General features: G+C 34.5%; 1 long non-coding RNA gene across 3 annotated transcripts in view; it reads left to right on the forward strand.

Annotated features, from left to right (window-relative positions):
- The window catches only part of LOC144313054 (uncharacterized), a 162,644-nt gene extending 141,440 nt beyond the window's left edge, over positions 1-21,204 (forward strand). Inside the window, exons 4-6 of one of the 3 annotated variants that reach the window (XR_013378752.1) lie at positions 5,949-6,055; positions 7,063-7,177; positions 21,001-21,204. This is a non-coding gene — a long non-coding RNA (uncharacterized LOC144313054). Of the gene's footprint in view, positions 1-5,948; positions 6,056-6,401; positions 6,513-7,062; positions 7,178-21,000 lie in introns of those variants that run through there. The other 2 variants (XR_013378750.1, XR_013378749.1) reach the window with 2 other exon arrangements.
- The last annotated feature ends 557 nt before the right edge of the window (positions 21,205-21,761 follow it).

The following is a 21,761-nucleotide window of genomic DNA, read 5'->3' on the forward strand; positions in this document are numbered from 1 at the left end:
GCTAGCTGGGGAAATGGATGTTTGACATTTGTATATTTTATAGTGAAAGACTTGCAGGGCATTGCCTAAGAACCAAATACAGAAAGGTGTTTCTGGTGCTATGTAGCCAAAATAATGACAATACCATCTATATCATATCATTATCAATATGGCACCCCACCCTAAAAACAAACGAACAAAACTATTTATCAATAAATAGATCGTAATCTATCCACTTAGACCACAAATCTTAGACTTACCTGTGATGCGTCTCGCCCATATACTCAACATCCAATTCTAAATAAAGGCCTCTCAAATTCATTTCCAAAAAGATCTAAACCTCACTGCTTATCCCACTGCAAATCTTTTTCAAGCCATTGACATCCAGATTCTAGATACAATATCCCGTCAGGTCCCCATGCCTCCCTTCTTGCTACTCTGCAAACTCTCTACTACGGAGTAGCTAGAATGATCTTTTAGAGGCTCACGTAACATCAAGTCGTGTTCTATTTAAAACTCCCCATTGCAAACGTAAAACTTTTCTAACTTCTTACCGTGTCTACAAATTCCTGCATGAACTGTGCTTTACCTTGTTATCTGCCCTGATTTACTACCAACTCCATCCAACACATCCCTCCATTACCTTTTCTGTTTCTCGGGGCCTTTCTATGGCTTCTTCTCTTTTTGAGAAAATATATATATATATTTTTTTTATCTCCAGACCTCCTTTCTTTTTCCAGAAATTTCATCACACAGATATTTACTTGGCTTTCTTCCTGTTGTTATATCAAATGAGAGATCAAATACAAGTTGCACAGGGATGTATTTCTCAACTAGCCTTGCTAAAGGAGTATCTATAGTCGTGTTTGCCCATTTTATGTTCTTCAAAGACTTAATAAAGAGACAAGGAGTCTTTCTCCCTCATGTTCATTGATGTAACCACTATGCCTATAATTGTGCCTTTTTACAGAGTAGGTATTCAATAAACACGTTTGACCAGTAAGTCTAAATCCTAAGCTTTAACCACAGTATAATCTATTACCTCAAATAAAAGCTGATGACTGTGAACGTTAATACTGTCCAGGAAGCTAATTTTTAGTAGCCTCGTAAGGAATTGTACCTCTCTGGCCTGTTCTTACTGTTTATATTGTAGGGACGTGGAGAATATTTACAGACTTCTGGAAATAATAAGGATATCCACAATTTTAAGGTATTCTCTGTATATAAAAATTGGTTAGAAATTCCATGTGCTCTAGTAATGATCTGAATTAAATGTACTAAATTAGCCTTGCAGATAAGATGGAGACATAAGAAATGAATAACAAAATATTATTGGGTTTTTTATCCTGTACTCTTTGTCTCAGTATCTTGGATGATTTGGAGTTGACTTATAAAGATCTTTCTTTGACATATTCTAAACTACTTTCAATTCTTTGAAAGTAGATAAAAAAAAAAAATGTTTAGTTACCAAACATTTAGATGGCAGCCGATTAGAATAAATTTAAATATGATAAACAGTACAAAATAGTCAAATTGGCATCAAAGTGGAAGAAAATTATCTTCACTCTGGTAAGATGAAATATAATGAATGAATAGACAAAGAAACCTGAAAAGTAGAAATATTACAAACTCTATCTGAACTGATACTATACTATAAAGGAAAAAAATACTTTAAAAGGGAAATTAAGTCTCGGTATTAATAAAACTTTTTTCATGAGCTATTGACAATAGAATTATCAGAACTGCTGTTTGGCTGCATTAGGATACTTTTCCAAAGTAAGGACAATGCATTTTATTTTTATTTAGCTACTTATTTTTTAAAAAGATTTTATTTATTAATTTGAGAGGAAGAGAGACAGAGATAGAGAGGGCAAGAGCAAGGAAGAGATGGAGAAACAGACTCCCACTGAGTAAGAAGCCCGATGTGGGGCTGGATCCCAGGACCCTGGGATCATAACCTGACCCCAAGGCAGACACTTAACCTACTGAGCCACCCAGGTGCCCCAAGGACAATGCATTTTAGATTAAATGTTTGACCAGATCAAATACATAGAAAAGGGTAAACATACTGGGAGAAACCGGAATGGCCCACGAGGAATAGTCGATAAAATGACACACGAGGTCCAGAGATAGTTAAGAGGAAATGTTTTCATATTCTAGGCATCTGTTTAAAAACTGTGATATGAAATGATAATTTCATTCAGCCTGCAATTCAAGAGGTTGGGACAAGCACCACAGAAAATAATGTTGGCCTGATGGGGGATTCAGTTAAAAAAAAAAAAAAAAAAAAACAAAGATCGGAACCCTATATGTATGGGCCTAGCAATTAAACTGACCTCACCATGCAGTCCTTTCTGCATCTGGAAATGAGCCAGATTAGACCTGCCCCCATACCCCCAGTCAATCCAATGATGTAAATCGTATTTCCATCAGCCCCATATTTGCCATAGGAGAAAAGAGGAGTGCAGAGCCAACCATACAACATTTTGGGGGTAAAATCATGCTTCGGAATCAGTTCAGTGCAGCAGCATGTTCTCTGAAGCTTGAGAGGGACAGATTTGAACTCTGAAAGATCAGGTTCCATTCTGAATAGAACCTTTAACTAGGTTATAGCTGGGGAATCTCATTATTTAATTGTGTGTAGGAGTGTGGAGACAGGCTGCTGAGTGGAAGTACGCGCGGATCAGGGAGGGAGCGGGCCTGAGAATGTGACAGCTTATGCGGTTTACCCAGTGTGTGGGTGCGGGTGGCAGCCCTGGCACGACAGCCAGAAGGAAACCAAATGGTCAGTTCCTTCAATTAACAACCACAGCTCTGTGAGGTGATGCTCATTTGAAAGTGGACCATCCCTAATTTATACATCATGGGTCAGGGAAAAAAAGAAAAAAAAAAAACAAAAAACTAAGTTTCAATGCTGCATTTTCTGTTCCCTTAGAAAAGCTCCAAGTCACTTCCAAAAGGCAAGAATTTGCTCGTCTACATTGGGATGTTTGCAAAGAGTTAACATCCGCCTCTCACTCCGTATTCCAAATTACTTTTGAAAGTAATATCCATATTGTACCTTGAAGGAAGGCCTAGGCAGTAAACTTTAACGGCTGCCTGAGTTGGCAATCATTTCATAGAGACAAGACACTGCACTGGAAATTGCCCTATAAATAAGATCCCTTACAGAAAAATTAAAATGGAATTCATATTATTGATGTTCACTAGCAGCCGTAAGAAACACAAGGGAACCAGGATGGGGCACTTGTTTCAAATCGCTCTCAGAGGCACCTGAAGGACGCCCTCAAAGTCAGCTTTGATCAATGGTGATAAGTAGTTTGTCCAGCATGCAGAGTGGGCTGTAATGTATTTGGAAACCTTGAGGAATTTGCCTACCGAATAGAAATGATCCGGACATTGGCTGCCCCACAACAAATTTTATTCTGTGCTGGCTGTGAATTCACGAACACCCCGATTACCTGCAGAATCAGCTGCCTCATCCTTCCCTGCCGATCCTCCACCTCCCCACTCCTGCGCTCATTGGTTTATTTCTGCATCTTAGTTCACCTTCAGGCCTTAGATTCCCCAAGAGATTTCTGGGTTTGGGACTGAAGGAAGGGAGACCCGGAAAGCTGCTCCTACTTCCAGGTATACAACCCTCTTTGCCACGTGTGTATGTTAATGTGAGACCTGAGATACCAAGCCACAATGTCTAGATGGTGCTGTGTTTCTGTGAATCATGACTGCTTGCTGTAATGTCCATTATTATAGTATATTAAGTTGTTCACCCCGAAAGGAAAACAGTCATGTAAAAATGTAAATGTTTAATCTATAAATCCAAGCAAAATAGAGACTATGAGAGAGAGAACCAGAAGGTGAAAACAAGGGCAGGCAAGTGACAGCAAGAGTTAGAGCAATGTAGAAAGAGCAGAAAATAAATTGGAAGGACAAAGCAATTGGAAAAGGTAAGAAAGCTAGAAATGTGCAGACCCATAAAAAATTGTCTTCTGTGCCAGATATATTTATACAGGGTAAATGTGAACTGAATAATAAATAGAAACATAAGGAATAAAACATGTTGATAGAAATTCATTTTGATTATTTCAGCAGAACTGAAAAATGTTTCCCTTTCCTACAGTAAGTAAGGAGATAATTATTAAAAAATGAAAATTGATATGAAATAGAAGAAAGGCTACAGATACCAGAGTTCAGCTCAGTTCTACCTCTTACCAGGTGTTGATCCTCTAGAGGAGGCTCAGCATTGGTTCCTTTATCCATGAAAATCGAATTCCAGGGTAAATATATGAATTGCAGATAGTATGTGTAAGTTACTTAATGCAGTGTCTTCACACGGTAATATCTCAATAATAATTGCTATAATTACTAATAGCATGGTATTAATTTCAATATATTATATTTAGACTCATTTAAAAAGCAGAGCATACGAGCTAAGATTAAAGTAGATTGCATTTATGGCAGAAATGTAGTCCAATATTGAATTCAGAGTTATTAGCTATGTTACTTTCGACAAGACACACAATTTCTCCGGGACACGGATAGTTCTCCTGTAAAATAGCACTGTCAGTGCACACAGCTATAAATACCAACAGATTATATAATACAGAATTGTATGATCAGCTGACTCTAAAGCAAGGTGAGCCCAAGATTGTCAGTATCTGGATAATGTATAAATTACCTTTCTAGAAAATTCGCAAATGAATCCGATGTTATAATAAATGATGTTTAATATCTAGAATCATAAAGCTCACCATGTAAAGATTGCTAAACTATGTAAAGGTATGAGAGAAAGATTAGGCAAGCAATAATGTTGCATAACCTAATTATTTCTAAGTATTCAGAAATACCTATTCCTTATCCAGATGGGTAATATTGGATAAAACACTTTTTCACTGACCTTTTCTCATATGAGTCCACCTGGTTGTGTGTGTGTGTGTGTGTGTGTGTGTGTGTATTCTGAGCTGATGACTTACTGTGGCAAGATGTCTTACAAATGAACATATGCTCAACATATTGAATACATTGTTAATCAAACCCTGGGCAGTATATGTCAGTTGATTGTATATAAAAGTGGAGCAAAAATGTCTAAATGTCTTTGTTAGAGAAACATGAGAAGTGCCAGGATAAGTAGTCATAGAATGACTAGTAGAGCCCAACTCAGGGCTTGAACTCACAATCCTTAGATTAAGACCTGAGCTGCGATCAGGAGTCAGATGCTTAATGGACTGAGCCGCCCAGGTGCCCCCTTTGGGATATTTCTAAAAGAAGTAACTTCCTGTAAATCCATTTGTTCTTTAGAAGAAGTCTATTATTTTGTTCTTTTAATTATGAGATTAATCTTATTCCTCATACTGAGTCACAATGTAATGTAGTGTGAAGACTATAAAATATTTCCTGTTTAGTCACTGCATTTCAGTAAGTTTTCTGCTTAAAGGGCCTCTAGTGTGTTTAATTGTATCAACTTACCTCAGGTTGAAATCTAATATGGCATGGAAGTAATTTTTTTTCTATTACAAAACCCAAGAAGTGTCATTTTACCATCAAGACACACTTACTAATCATCTGAAGTCAACATCTACCTAAGGTTGAATTCAGGTGGTCTAACTGGTCTAATGATAAGATTGTTCAGGCTACTTTGGATAAAGAATATGTATATATCTGTTTAGGAATGAAAAAAACTGAAGGAAAAACATAAAACAAAGCTGAACTCTGTGTCTGTGTGATGTTTACATATGTGTGTTTACAAACACACATACACACTCACACACATACCTTGTTCTAATACAATTTGGGTAAAACTTCAATTTCCTAGCTTAGTCCTGTATGGTTTTAGGAATTTTGAATTGTAGGCAGCATTTATGTACCTCATGTACTATCCACCAAAATATCCACTCCTAAAACAATTCCAAGATTATTTGTAAAATTAGGCTTGGCTCTTGAGGGTGCCCTCAATCCTGTGTCTTCACCAGAACAAGTTCGTATGTGACAAGGAGCAGTGTGTCAGGTGAAGACAAGTCAACATGGGCATTCAGATGGAGCAGCGACACTGAACACATCCTTGAAGTGAAGAGAAAAGGCAAGTTTAGGAGACTGTGAGAAATCTCTTGGGCTTAGACACAGCATTTCACAATACATTGCTCCCATTATGTTTATACTGAGTATTGATACAAAGGGTTACTTGAATAAGAATTATGTGGTCAAATACGTTAAGAAAACATGTAGCTGAAAGCATTCAAGTTTCTTTAACTGAAAAACTTCCCAGATTCTATGTACCCATATTTATTCTACATTTCCAGAAGAGTATAGAAGTCAGAGTTTTCCAAGCTTATCTAAACAAAATCATAACTTTAAAAGAGCATGCTGGTTTTCCATTGTTATGTAATTTGCAGAATGGATTGTTTAGAACAAAGAATCAGGTGCAGAATTTTGGAACCTGAGGCTGGAGATATCTGTAGTGGTGAACTTATGAAAGCTCTCAACACGTCTAGGAATTTGGGTTCTAACCTTTCATAGTTTTATCATGGAGAAATGAGGTCTGTTGCATGTAATGGAAAAGCTAACAAAGTTTTAAGCAAACAGACACATTTTTCTGATGTAATTAAAAGTTCAGAATTAGATATACAAGTTTTTGTGTGTGTATATATATGTATATATATGTATTTATATACATATAAATATACATATAAATACATATATTTTCATATTTAGAAATGTATAGTCTATTATATACAGTATATGATATTATTTTTAAGATTTATTTATTTATGATAGACCTAGAGAGAGAGAGAGAGGCAGAGACACAGGAGGAGGGAGAAGCAGGCTCCATGCCCGGAGCCCGACATGGGATTCGATCTTGGGTCTCCAGGATCACGCCCTGGGCCAAATGCAGGCGCCAAACCGCTGAGCCACCCAGGGATCCCCTATGATATATTTATTATGCTTTATATATTGCATTATTTCTTATACAATACACTTTGCTTATTATATATTATTTATAGTCGACACTTTCAACATTTTTGTCTGGCAAATGCTTAGTCAAATCCACAAATTTATTTTTATATTCTTACTTTTCCCATTACACAGGTGACAGTGTTTTCAACTTTCCATTACTATATAAAGCATCTGAAATGAATTTCAGTTTCCTCCATATTATTCTATCACTCCAGCTCAGGTTCAGTGGAAAGAAAATCACATTAAGGTATGAATATCAGGTTTTCAGTTCATTGAGGATCAATATTTGGAGAAGAGTTATGTGATGCCTTCTGGAAGCCATGAGTACTATAGAAACAAGATGGGAAGGATTGAAATAAATAGTGAGAAGCCTTGCTTTCCCTAGAAGGCAATATAGAGAACAAAGCAGATGCATTTGAAGTAGCCAAAAGGAAACCTGAAAAGCTATCAACAAAGGTTGCATGTTAAGCCCCAAAATATAGCCTGCTTGAGTTCTTACTGCTACTATAATTTCATCATTAGCATTTTTTAAAATATAATTTGAAAATAGCTGTATTTGTGGCATTAAAGATAAAAATGCAAATAACACATTCTAAAGAAGCTTATAATGGAAAAAATGAAGACATATACCAATAAAATTTGGATATTTCCAGAATATTTCATAAAGTTTATGAAATCTGAATAGATATGTGAATAGATTGAGTGAATAGATTATTGAAAACATGTGAGATGAGACAGCTTTAAAAATGTTCTTATATCAATATGAAGTTTGTTTAAATAACATTTAAACACCTTTTTTGACTGAAATTCAGTTGCCACTTTTATATAAACCACAGTGTTGAACACTTAGAAATACAAATAAATTATTACTGAGTTGTAGATACATTACTTGAAACTTTTATTTTGAACATTCACATTAAAATTATTCAAATAGAATTTTACAATATATAATCTCCTCCTTATTCTCATGTTGCATCTATCTCCAAAGTGTAGGCACTTGAAAAAATGCATCTGCTGTCTGCACAGAGTACCATGGTTAAGTTTTTGAATAGTCTGATACTAGTAAATAGGAGATTATTGATCAAATACTATCTAGATTTAACTCAGGAAAAACTTTACTTTTTAAAATCTCTTTTTTCTAGAATTCCTATTGTGCATATTACATGAGTGTTGCTTATTTTCTAAATCATTGTTTTTTTCATGATATAATTATTCAATTTTCCTCTGTATTTTAACACTTTTGTTGTCAATCAAATATGATTTCCCTGATAGGCACAATGCCTGTATTTGCTATGGACTTTTTTCACTGACTCTAAATTTATAATATGATATTTTTGTGTTATATTTCAGTTTTTTTAAATGGTAAGTAAACTCATAAGCACCATCTGTAGAGGGTATCCTGTAAGACTGACTTTGTTTTTGAAGATTATCCTTTGTGCTTTTTAAAATATATTTTTAAAGACTTTATTTATTTATGAGAGACACAGAGAGAGAGAGGCAGAGACATAGGCAGAAGGAGATGCAGGCTCCCTGCAAAGAGCCTGAAGTGGGACTCGATCCCGGGACTCCAGTATCACACCCTGAGCTGAAGGCAGACACTCAACCGCTGAGCCACCCAGGCGTCCCAAGATTATTCTTATGCTTTTTTTTATTTTTTATTTTTTTTATTCTTATGCTTGATGAAGTTCCATTTACATCAGTGTTCTTGAAAGAATATAAAACAGGGATAAATAACATGCTAAAGTACATGCAGATATATACTGATACTTCATAATTTGTTATAAATGGAGTTTTTTTCAGTGTTCCTAAAGGAATCATTGAGTGGTAGCTATGTGTACCAAATTTAGGATGAAGATGCTTATGTTCTTTTGTGGGGAGGAAATCTTTCTGTAATATTTAGTATTTGTGATCTACAGAAAAGGGACTAAAACAAAAATTATTATTAATTATATGAACCATTATTTTCAAGACTGCATTGTTTCCATTCCATTTCTCTCTCTTACATTTCTGAAATTTACGATATATGCATTAATTACCTATTTGTTAACAAAAATTCTATGCATCAAGCTGTGCCAAAATATTATTGTTATATAACAATTAGCATTTCTTTAAGTCATATTTCTGTCTGGCTCTGCTTCACTTGTCTTTAAGTCTTTACTTAAACTACAGGGAACTGGTTTGGATATACTCTTTTCATGGTGATAACAGAATTGCAAGAGAACAAACAGAAAAAATGTTACTGCCTCTTATATTTTGGTTCAGAAGTGGCATGGTATCAATGTAACCTTATCCACTTGGTCAAAGCAAGTCCGAGGCAACACCAAAATTCAAAGGGTGGGGAAATATTCATTTTTATGGACCTCTTCAGTGGGAGGTCATGAATCAATGGGGATGAACCCAGAGAAGAGTCAGTAATCAGGAACACAGGATTAGTCCCTGGAAAACTATGTCATAAATATATGAAGACATTTGTGTGATATTTTAAAAGGATTTAATTAATCAATTTAAGAGCATGAGCAGGGGAAGGAGCAGAGGGAGAGGGACAAGCAGACTCCATGCTGAGCTTAATCCCACAAACCTGAGATCATGACTTGAGCCAAAACCAAGATTGGCTGCCAAACTGACTGATCCACCTGGCACCCCCCAAGACAGTTGTGCTTTTTTCATATGAAGGAAAACATATTTCACATGGGGTAAACTGGCTCTTTTAAGATAGAACTGATTCTTTAATTCATTAAAATATTGATGATTATTTAAATTGATAATCTTCAGTTTTCAGGAGTTCAATAGGAGACAGTTTTTGTATTTGTTTTGTCGAGCAATTTTAACTGGGCATAATTTGCATGAATTTTAATTTTAAACCTTGTATTTCATAGTAATTTTCAGAAATGTGTAATGTGCTTAAGCAAACATTGGAAATCAGTAAAGGTGGAATAAATACTTAAAATAATCATTACAATATAAATTGATAAATAACAGTATTTCTGCTCTGGATTAAAATTAATAATGGCTTTAAATTACTAACAACAAGGTTTATTTCACTATAAGGTTTTAATAAAACTTAAGATTGTATTTACGTCATTAGTGTTACAGTTTTACTAAAGAAAATAATGTAACTTACACCCTTGATCTCAAACTTTCCAGGATCTTAGGAACTTAACTCATTTTCAGGCTCCTTGGATATAGTTTTATTTATCAATATGACCAGGCTAGCCAATAATTTTTGTCCCCTTTCAATTAAAATCTATAGTAAAGCAAGTTATATCAAGATTTCCAGGTGGGGTTAATGATAAAACCATATTGCCTGGAGGAAAATGCTACCTCCCACTTATTTTATATATCATTTTTCTTTATATCCACTACCTTCTGGACTTAAGCAATTCCCAATTAGCCATAACCAGAAATAAAATTACATTTTCAAAAACTCAGAGTATGGTATCTTCAAGAGTTATTTTGTTGTCTCAATCACATGCACCTTGCAAAACTGTCACTCCACACACACAAAATGAGACAAGCTATCTCAGCAAGGACTGTGGACATTATTAAGGAATACTGCCATTCACAGCATTTCTTTCCTTTCTCTCTCTCTCTCTCCCTCTCTCTCTCTCTCTCTCTCTCTCTCTCTCTTTTTGCTCAAGAGTAGAATCACTAGCTTAGGACATTCAGGGGTGAACTACTTTTATGCTCTGACTTTGTTCTGAGAATGACTTAAGGCAGCACTACTTGAAATACACTTTGATTTGCTTCAGTGAATGAGACGAAAGGTCAAGGAATTCCTTCACACTAGTTGGCCACCCAGAAATATGTTTACTTCAGACTCAAGATTTTTAGGTTGTTCAGCACTCATACAAACTCTAAATAACATCACAAAGCAAACAAAGCTCTGAGGACTACCGCATGGTACAGAAAGGCTTAATGACCTCTCAACAGACTCTTAAAAACACAGATGTGTGAGGCGTGATTTAGACTCAAGCCATATGAAGAACAGAAAATAATATCAAAGAGAGATTTAGAACATGCATTTTCCCAAGGGTTAGTGATCCAATTACCATTAGAGCTACGTGGAAAGGGACTTTCACTTATCTCTAGACAGTATAATTTGAAATGCCCATTTCAGTTCACTTCATCACATTTATAATATTTCAGAAACATTGCCTTGTTTATGATCTCTCATGTGACGACATGCAGGATAATATAAAAAGGTTGAAAGCATAAAAATACAATGCTGCATATTCGCTAAAACTGAAAGACAAAGCAACATGGAAAGGCTTATTCTATTAATTTTTCTGTTGCATATATCCTTTTTTCTTGCTAATATTTATAGAAGGCAGGTTATTCTAAGCTACACTGTGTGTGGTATATGACTGATTTAGTAGATGCTACTACCTTTTTAGATAGGTGGAACTGGAAAGGATTTGGGTATACAAGTTGACATACAAGAACAAACTCATGATAAACCCGAGGATCTCCTTTTCTTCCATTAGTATAAACCAAATTTCAATAAAACTGGAAAGAAAAGTTCCAACTGGTTCCCACATTAAAAATTTTACACATATTTACAAACTGCAATGTTTACACAAATCTTCCCTTTATAACTTGATGCATTTCTGTATCATAGATTAAGTTTCTCCACTCAAAAGTGAATTATTCTTAGAATGTTAGACTTCAAGGCCGTATTGTCATGATTGGTATTTGGTTTTCCATTTGGAACAGCTACACTTTTATCAGGGATGCTATGCAATCTTGTTTTCAGGATTGGCCACATTACTGTACTGATTGTACTTTGTACCACTGACCTATATGGAGAGAGGTAGAGAGTGTTTAGTAATCTAATAAGAAAGCTAAGCTAACCTTGCAAACGTCAAATAGAGCGCCATAATGTTTTCATTTCTTCGGGTGAAATATATTTTATTAAACTAAAATTCAAATGATAAGAAACCTAATTAACATTTGTCCTTAGTTTTCCAAAATGGTTTCCTTTTCCAATTATATGTATAATAATACCATAGCCTGGAGTAGGCAGAGGCGGTTTAGATGGAAAATATACTCTGTAAAGTAACTTTTTAAGCATATTTTGGAAATATGCATAAGCATCATGTTGAAATGATGCACAAAACGGTCAGGTGATCATTCCAGTATCAGATCAGCTACACAAAAGTAGAGTCCTCTGTCCTCTGTAAGGGGTTCTTCCTCTTCCCACATTTAGCTGGGACCTCATTTTTAATTTATTTCTCTTCTGTATCTATGTACTCTCTTTAAATAAGTAGTCTCACTATAAACTCACAGATACCCCTCTCCAATCCTATACAATATTGTTTTTTTGAAGCTGCATAGTCACCTAAAATATAACATCCTACAGGCTGATGATACCAGTTATGAGCTCAGAACCCAAACCCCACGTACCTTTTCATAGTCTTCATACATTGGTTAATGACTTTTTCTGTCCTTATTGATAAATAATATATTTCAACTCTATCTTCTAAATATATTTTGAATTGGCACATGTTTTGTACTGTCAACACCAAAGGTATAAAACATGGATTACTACTGTCATCTTTTAATGTTCTCTAGGGGCACCTGGGTGGTGCATCAGTTAAGTATTCAGCTCTTTGTTTTGGCTCAAGTCATGATCTTCGGGTCCTGAGACCGAGCCAACCATTGGGCTCTGCGATCAGTGGGGAGTCTGCTTGTCCCTCTCCCTCTGCTCCTCCTCCCACTCATTTTCTTTCTCTCAAATAAATAAATAAAATCTCTTAAAAATGTCTTTTAACATTTATTATCATAAAATCTCAAACTATTTACAAGTATAAGTGACTTTTTATTATAAAGCTTAATAGTGTGCAATGCTATGTCATGTATGTGAGAAAAAGAGGACAACATTCATTATCTTACATTTTATATTTCTGTAGGGAGGTAAAGTCAATTTTGGAGGAAATATAGATGCCCCTTTTCACTCATCATCTCTCTTCTATTCCAAATTCTGGAATTTGGGAAACTATTTATTTTTCCTCTTCCAAATATCAATGGGAGATGGTCATAGGTCACAAGTAGCCTATAATTCTCTCTCTCTCTCTTACTTTCTCTCTTTCTCACAAATACTTTCTCATAAATGCTTTCCCTGGTGTTTTTATCTTTATCTATATTGTTATTTAGAGCAATTATATTTGCTATAACAGATAAATCCAAAAATCCCATGCAGACCTAAACCTTTGCGACTCATTGGGGAAATATCCACAAATCAAGGAACAGAACTCCTATTTTATGGCTCTTATATCTTCAATATAATGCACCCAAGATCACCAGGAAAGGGATCAAGAATGAGGGAATGCACATGGAAATATTTAACGGCTAAGCTTATAGACCTTATACTTCACTTCTATTCACATTCTCGGCCAAAACCCGGTCATGTACCATGTCTTTTTTTTCAGCGAAGAAAGCTGAAAAATATATTCTAGCTGTGTGATCAGAAAGAGGATGAAATATATATTGTAAAAGAAAGCTTATTAAGCTTTGATACGAGGTCTGTCTTGGTGGTGGTTTGAAAATAGCAAGCTTTTTTGTCTTAGACTGGGTGAGCAAATCCAACTCATTGGGCAGGGAGTAATAAAACACTTTAGATTCATATTCAAATCAGTCACTCCACTTCAATAATGCTCACATCCCTGGGTGTGTTTCTCCATTGTTCTAGAAATAAGCAGTTTCTTTAACTTCAGTATGTATGTAAGTGTTTTAAATGGCTAATAAACCTTGCCTGTATCTCCTGCTTGATATTTCTTCACACACTCTCCCTTGTAAAAACTAATCTGCTTCCTTTACTACATTCCTTATATTCCAAATACGCTATGATCATTCCTGCCATAACCACCACTATACCTTTGCAGAGTTGCCAGAGCAGGAATTATTCACCTGTGTGGTAGTTTCTTACGGCAGAGGTAGCCTACAACAATAAAAATGTATTCTCTCACAATTCCGAAGCCACAAAGTCCAATAGCGAAGTGTTGGCAGGGTCATACTCCCTCTGCAGGTTCCAGGGAAGGGTTTGTCCCACACTTCTCTCCTAGGTTCTGTTGCTGCAGCAATCTTTGATATTCTTTGGTTTGTGGATGGATTACTCCAATCTTTGCCTCCATATTCACCTGAAGTTCTCCCTTCTGTGTCTGTATCTTTATATAGCCTTCTTAGAGGACACCAGTTATTGGATTTAGGGCCACCCTAATCCAGTATGACGTCATTTTAACAGAAAAGTCAAATGAGAGTGTCCAAACACAATCTATTAGTGTTGATTAAATCACACTAGTTCTTCATGGTTATCACAATAATTGAATGTCTAGCAAATACTTGTTTCATATTCTCTGATTTGTTTAATTATTTTAATAGATACAATTCCATATCAAAGATAGGGAGAAATATATAATACTGCATATATTTTATACAAATTTTTATTTTTTTAAAGGAATTCATTTATTTATTCATGAGACACACACAGAGAGAGAGGTAGAGACATAGGCAGAGGGAGAAGCAGGCTCCATGCAGGGAGCCTGATGTGGGACTCGATCCCAGGATTCCGGGATCATGACCTGAGCCAAAGGCAGACACTCAACCACTGAGCCACACATGTGCCCCTATATAAACTATTTTTATTTCCTTTGTGAAATCATTCATTACCTAAAATGTAACTGAATTAAGAATATGTGTTATTTATGGAATGGATGATGGTGTTTTCATTACAAATGCTGAAAAGGTATCTTGACTTAACAAAAACTATGATTGCTTTTATGAAAATAGCATGTGACAATTAAACATAGTATTATGGTTTGAGTGACTACATTGTTAGATACCATGAAATGTGAGCGAAATCATAAAATTTAATTCAGATTCACTTTAATATATTTCCACTTCTTTTTTTTAATTAATCATTTTCCTTTCTTTTTTCTTTTTAAATGTTTTATTTATTTATTCATGAGAGACACAGACTGAGAGAGAGAGAGAGAGAGAGAGAGAGAGAGAGAGAGAGAAAGCAGGCTCCATGCAGGGAGCCCCATGTGGAACTCGATCCCGGGTCTCCAGGATCATGTCCTGGGCCAAAGGCGGCACTAAACCGCTGAGCCACCTGGGCTGCCCATATTTTCACTTTCAAATTTGTTGTTTGAAGAGTAGAATAGGAAATAATAAAAATGAGTCATTAAAATATTTTTGTCAAGCTTTAGAAAATGCCCAAAGGCCGGTACTTTTTTTCTCACTCTCCCAAAACCAGAACCTGATTTTTACCCTGAAAGAACATATCTAATTCTGATATTATCTCTGAATTCTCATCCTCCAGTCCTCACTGAATAGGTTATTATTACAAGCTTAGTCTTCTACAGGACATCTAAAACTGCTATCTTGACCTTCTATTTCCCAGAGTACTCAAGAACTCTGTGTAAATCACTCAAGCCCTGGCAAAGAAGGGAGCATTTCCTTTTCTGAATTGCCTTACGTGCTGCAACCCCTTGCATAGATTATAGTCATGTTTTAGACTCAAAATTGAATGCAATTTAATGTAACATATATTCCGTAAATGCCATATAGACCTAAATCTTTGTGCCTTATTAGGATGAATGCTCATAAATCACAGACCCAGACTCCCTTACTTTATAGAATTGAATACAATTTTTTTTAAGGACACCTGGGTGGCTCGGTGGTTGAGGGTCTGCCTGTGGCTCAGGTCGTGATCCCAGGGTCCTGGGATCCAGGCCCACGTCAAGCTCTCTTCAGGGAGCCTGTTTCTCCCTCTGCCTATTCTCTGTCTCTCTCTGTGTATCTCTCATGAATAAATGAGATTAAAAAAAAAAAAGATTACAACTTTTTTGTAATGTCGATACCCAATTTGATATAATTGTTTAGCAAGTTCACAGTTCTCAAATGCAGTGCAGTGACAAAAGGAACTGTTAATACTTAAGAGTAAGAACCAAGTCCCAGTGAATCTCTTGGTGAGATTTAAGAAGTTATAAATATATATTTCATGTAAAACAGTACATCGTGAAACAGAGGAATAAAGTCTTATTGTCTTCCATATTACAGAATAAATATCTTAATTTTCAAAAAAAGTAGAAAACATATAGAAAATGGGTACACTTGATTTTTTTTATTAGTACTATATAAAAAGAATAAAAGTATAGCCATAGTAAAAAACAAGAATTTACTTGTGGGGACATATATATCACATGTAATCCCTGGCATTATTTAAGGATGTACATTAGTAAATATGAAAAAAGATAGACAAAAAGCAATGGAGGTCCATTTGGTGGGTTCCAAGAAAGTCAAGGAGAAAATATTTAAAACTAAATTTGTCTATTAAGGATAATCTATTCTAGCCATAAATGAACTACTACAAGACCAGGAGAACAATTTAAAATAATAAACAAAATTTTATTTGTGAGATACAAAACCATAATGACCCAAAACTAAGAATACATTTATTTCATGGCTAAAGGTTCACCAATGGTCTATCAACAAGGATTAGAAGCTAAACACAGAACATGTTTCTACTGAGGGCTGTTTTTTTTTTTTTTTTTTTTAATAGCTGAATTTATTTATGTTTAAAATGCTAATTGCTGGGCAGCCCAGGTGGCTCAGCAGTTTAGTGCCACCTTGAATCCAGGGCCTGATTCCGGAGTCCTGGGATCGAATCCTACTTTGGGCTCCCTGCATAGAGCCTGCTTCTCCCTCTGCCTGTGTCTCTGCCCCTCTCTCTCTCTGTCTCTGTCTCTCTCTCTCTCTGTGTCTCATGAATAAATAAATACAATCTTTAAAAAATATATTAAAAATGCTAATTGCTAAGGAAATATGGCTTATTTCACAGAATGGATACAATTATTCCTTTCCAATCTCTGGTTGTCCATATGAAATTCTTGGTTTGCAGATTTTTTTGAAATATTGCTTAGAGCAATGTATGACCTGGATAATAGACATTTGAAAACAAGAGTCTATATGTTTGCTGATTGTTGGTTATGTTAGTTAAAGAGACTGCTTTAAAAAAGTTCACTATGGTGCATTTATCACAATTATACTGTTAATATCTTCAGATAATATTTTACAACTCAGAAAGTAACTTTGTCTTAAAATGAAAATAATTAACTCTAACACATTACTTATATATACTCATATATTTCATGTTGGTTTTCCTTCAAGTTAAGAGAATATTCAGGATAGTAATTTCAAAGTATAATCACATACCAGTATATGTTCATAATTATTCTGAAGACTAAAAATAAGTATGGTTCTCTGGGTTCTCTCTCAGGAAGTTTTAATAAAATAAATCATATAATTATATATATATATATATATATATATATATATATATATATATTCAGAGGTATAGATGAGGAAAGAGTTCTGCTATTTTCTTTACTCATCTTCCTGCTTCTCTTACTTTTCCTTGAAGTCAGTGTCTCCGAATCTTACCAGTATCTTATAGGAAGACTTGTTATTTCAGTATTCATATAAAAAGAAATACTATGGTTGAGTTGATCTGTAGGTAGCATGCAGATGTGAAGTTCTATCCCAGGATTTTCCATGCCATGGAGATGAAGCAGCTGAAGCATCTGGGGGTTGGGCTGTCATCGCTTATCTTAATGTTATCTTGTATAGAAGATGGCTTGCCAAGTTTAGCCTTCTCTTGGGAAGATTCTTCCACCAAGGACTAGTCAATCTGTAGTATAAATTCCCAGCTCTCTTGCCTCAATTTGGGCTACCTCTGAAAGCCCACCCAGCTTCAGAGCTCTCTATGGGGTGTTCTGTGTTCTCGGTTGCAATGTCACTGCAGAGAAGTTTTATCTCTGCCCAGCCCTACTTTCTCACTCTTTTACAGCTATTACCCCAATAGATTTCATGTAAATCTTGAGCTCAGGGTCTGCTTCGAGAGTTCTCAACTTAAAGAAAGCTTAAAATTGAAAGCAAATTGAATGTCCATTAAGTTAACAGAGGTGATCAGAATGTCAGGTTGGACTTTCGTGAACTAGAGAGCCTACTGACTTTCAGCTTTATAATTATTTCAAGAATACAAAGAACCGACACGCACAGGCAAAGAGGGCAGAGATCAGGATCTTTTGCAAGATTTCCCAGGCCCTTTTTTTCTAATATCAGATATACTCAGGCTTTGGAAAACAGATGAAATTTCTAAGCAAAGTGTGAGATAAACTCACATACCCAAACATAGACATTTAGGTCATGAAATATCTACATTTTTTACTCAGTTTCACAGCTACGTGACATTGTCATGGGAGCCATGTTTTATAAATCCATAGACCCCGGTCAGTAATCCTCGATAGTCTGGCACAATCTGTTAAAAGCATTCATAGATAAGAATTATTTTGCCAAGAAAAAAAGAATTTGGACTTTTTGCCAAGAGATCTGTCATTGTTACATTTACAAGATTAGATGGGGACACTTGTCTTCTTTCTTTCCAGTAGAAAAGAACAGACCACAAACCTGATGCTCAACTCCCTAATCTACATTTATTATCAGAATCAATTACTGAATTGTGATATAGTCACAAAATTGACTACCAACGAGTAAAGAAAATCAATGAAATATAACTACATCAACAACACAGATGAAACTCATAAGCATAATAGTAGATAAAAGAAATACAACACACACAATATATACCGATTTATTCCATTTATCTATACATTTTAAATACAGGCAAAACTTAACCATATTTTAGTAATTAATATGGTATTACTTGTGGAAAGATAAAATTTAATGATTGGGAGGGAGTACAAAGAGCTTTCATGGTATTTTTCATGAGTGGGTGTGGCTACACCATGGCTATTATTTCATTTTATACATATGCACTGAAGTGTACATTTATGTTTTGTGCAATTATCATTTTTAAAAAAGAAATGTTTAAACACTTACATAGAATATGATTAGAATGTTAACCTTTATTAAAACTATTATTTTAACAAATATTTAACCATAAAATAACTTCAATCTTAGAGAATTTTGTAAGGGAGTTTTTACACAATATTCAAGAAATAGCTAATCTGTATTTTAAGAAGTCTCTTCCAGAAATTGAAAAAAAAATACACACAGAATATGTTATAAATAGAATTTAATTTATATATCAACATTAAATACAAGGAAGAAAATATTGTTTCATGTGAACATGGCTTTTAAACACTGATAGAAAAATCTTAAAAAAAAATAGCAAATTGAAATGAAAATCCAAAATAGCCCTCTCTATATACATACACACACATACTATACACATGACTAATGATATATGCACATGACATATATTTACACATATATCATCAATGTTTATGGGAAGGATATATATACGTTTATATATGATCAAATATAAGCATATCAATAAGACAAATCAGGGACAGTAGAAACAGACTTGGTTGTGTATCAAAACCTGGTGTAAAACACTCAAAAATGTTGCTGAAAGTGTATCTGAAATGTTTGTGTACTGTAAGGCAACTACACCTTTATTAATTTCTAGAAAGATTGGATTATATCATACTTGGGAAATGTTATGTTTAAAATCTTTAGAAAATATATGTGGTTCTCTAAGTGTGAAGTAAGCAAACATTTTCTGACAAAGGACCGGAAAGTAGATATTTTAGAGTTTAAGGATCAAAAAAGAAAAGAAGGTCTCATGAACTATTGAATATTTTTTTTCAGTAAACATTTGCTAATGAGAATAGTGGGATTTATTTTTTCTTTCATTTTCTTTTGTTTGTTTCATCGAGATTCAAATTTCATGTTCCATATCATTGAAATCTTTTGTAAATATTTACCTGTTAATGTTGATCTGTGATGAGATTTTATGTATTTCCTCTATGAAAACCTTTTCTTATGGAGATAGGTAATGCCAGATACTAGTATCATTCTACAAGTATATGCCTTTAATTGAGCATATTTATAGAGCCCCATTGGGTTATCCTCTTGATATTTGTGTTTTATGATGTCATTACATTTCAGATAATCACCTACAATCAAAGGTTATATGAAAGTTTCTCCATTTTATAATTCAATGCTTCTTGAAATACAGAAATTTCCTTTGAACTTTCATCGAAGTCTGACACACACTGCTGGAATGGTAGTTTCGGCTCACCTGAAATGTGTGCACCTGCAGATTTTGCTTGTTTAGCTATTGACAGCACAGTGTGTAAAGCAGCTTGACATTACTCATGACTCAAAGAATGTTAATAATTATCAAAAGTTATTTCACATATCTGTTTCCTATATAAGCACTGTTTTCTTGTTGGATTAATGAAGAAATATGACCAAGTCCACAGCAGAAGCTAATTTTTAAAGCTTTTCAGTGTGTTTATAATATAGGTTGAGGGAAGTTTTTCTTTAAAAAAAATCATTTTTTATCCTTGGTATGAAGTGAATTTGAATTAATAATGTTAGCATTAGAAATACATTCTGGGAGATATTCAAATACTAGATTATTTCACAATTTTCATTGGAACAAAGAAGGACTGCATTACTCTAAACAGCAAAAGTTTCTATTCACTGATTTTACTGTTTGGTAAATTACATGCTATTCAAAAATAGGAAGTTGATTATCCTTTTACAGTAGTGAGAATGACATTAGGTGGAACAATATATTATAGACTACATATATGTGATTTTATTTTGGCAATAGCATCAACAGTAAAAAGAAAGCTGCATTCTGAATGGACTCTTGTTTATTTGGCCCTGCCTAGGAGTAAAATTTCAGATTCTAAAGAAAACATTTAAAGACAAGAGAGAGACAATATCACCAAAGGAGCTGAAATAGATTTTTTTGCTGTCATACAGAAAGTAGGATCACCTCAGATAACATAGTTAAAAATAATAATAATAGGATGATTATTCTACTTGTTTAGCTAACCAGTGGAGATTTACCGATCTTTGAATTAACTTAGCACATTTAAATGAAATAACTGTATGATATTTTATTATAAACATTTGATATTGTCATAGGTAAATGCATAATATTTTGCCAGACCTCTTGTTTTCACCTAAACATTTGTGTTTTCTCTCCTGTGTTCTGTCTCCAAAATTAATCACAAATCTCTATCTTAGGGACGCCTGGGAGACTCAGTGGTAGAACGTCTGCCTTTCGATCAGGTTATGATCACGGAGTCCCAAGATCAAGTCCCCCAGCAGACTCCATGGGGAGTCCACTTCTCCCTCTGGCTACGTCTCTGCCTGTCTTTCTGTGTCTATTATGAATAAAATAAACAAAATCTTTAAAACAAAACAACAACAAAAAACAAATCTTTATCTTAATACTAATACTATATATATTATCACTTCATTATTCTTGTAATTATTTAAATTTTTTTCTAATCATTTGCAATGTCTGACATTGGCAAAGGATTGCTACCTACTACATAGTAAGAACTTGAAATCTATACAAAATAGAAGTAAATCCAATAAAAGTTAAGCCAAGGCTATGCATAGGTAATTGATGAAAAGTAAAGTCTGGATAGCTAAATAACATACAAGCAGATGCTCACTTCACTAGTAGACAGAAAAATGCAAGGTAAAATAAAAAAAAAATAAAACCCAATTTGTTTTGTAGAAAGGGATGAAGAATTCTCATTCCGTTAAATCAATAACATAGTTAAGAACATCAATAAAATATAACAATATTACCATGTTCTTAGAGTCTTTGCAAAATTATTATCTAAATTTGGGAAGAGTTACTTCCAAGATTTCTACTCTTGTTATGATAATATGAAATAAATGTTTAAATTGATTATTTTTGTCCAATTAAGAAGTCTTGCTTTTTTTTTTTTTTTCGGTACTATGGATAAGACTTGCCCTCTGTGTACTTCCTA

Source organism: Canis aureus, chromosome 4 (genome assembly GCF_053574225.1).
Source record: "Canis aureus isolate CA01 chromosome 4, VMU_Caureus_v.1.0, whole genome shotgun sequence".
NCBI lineage: Eukaryota > Metazoa > Chordata > Mammalia > Carnivora > Canidae > Canis > Canis aureus.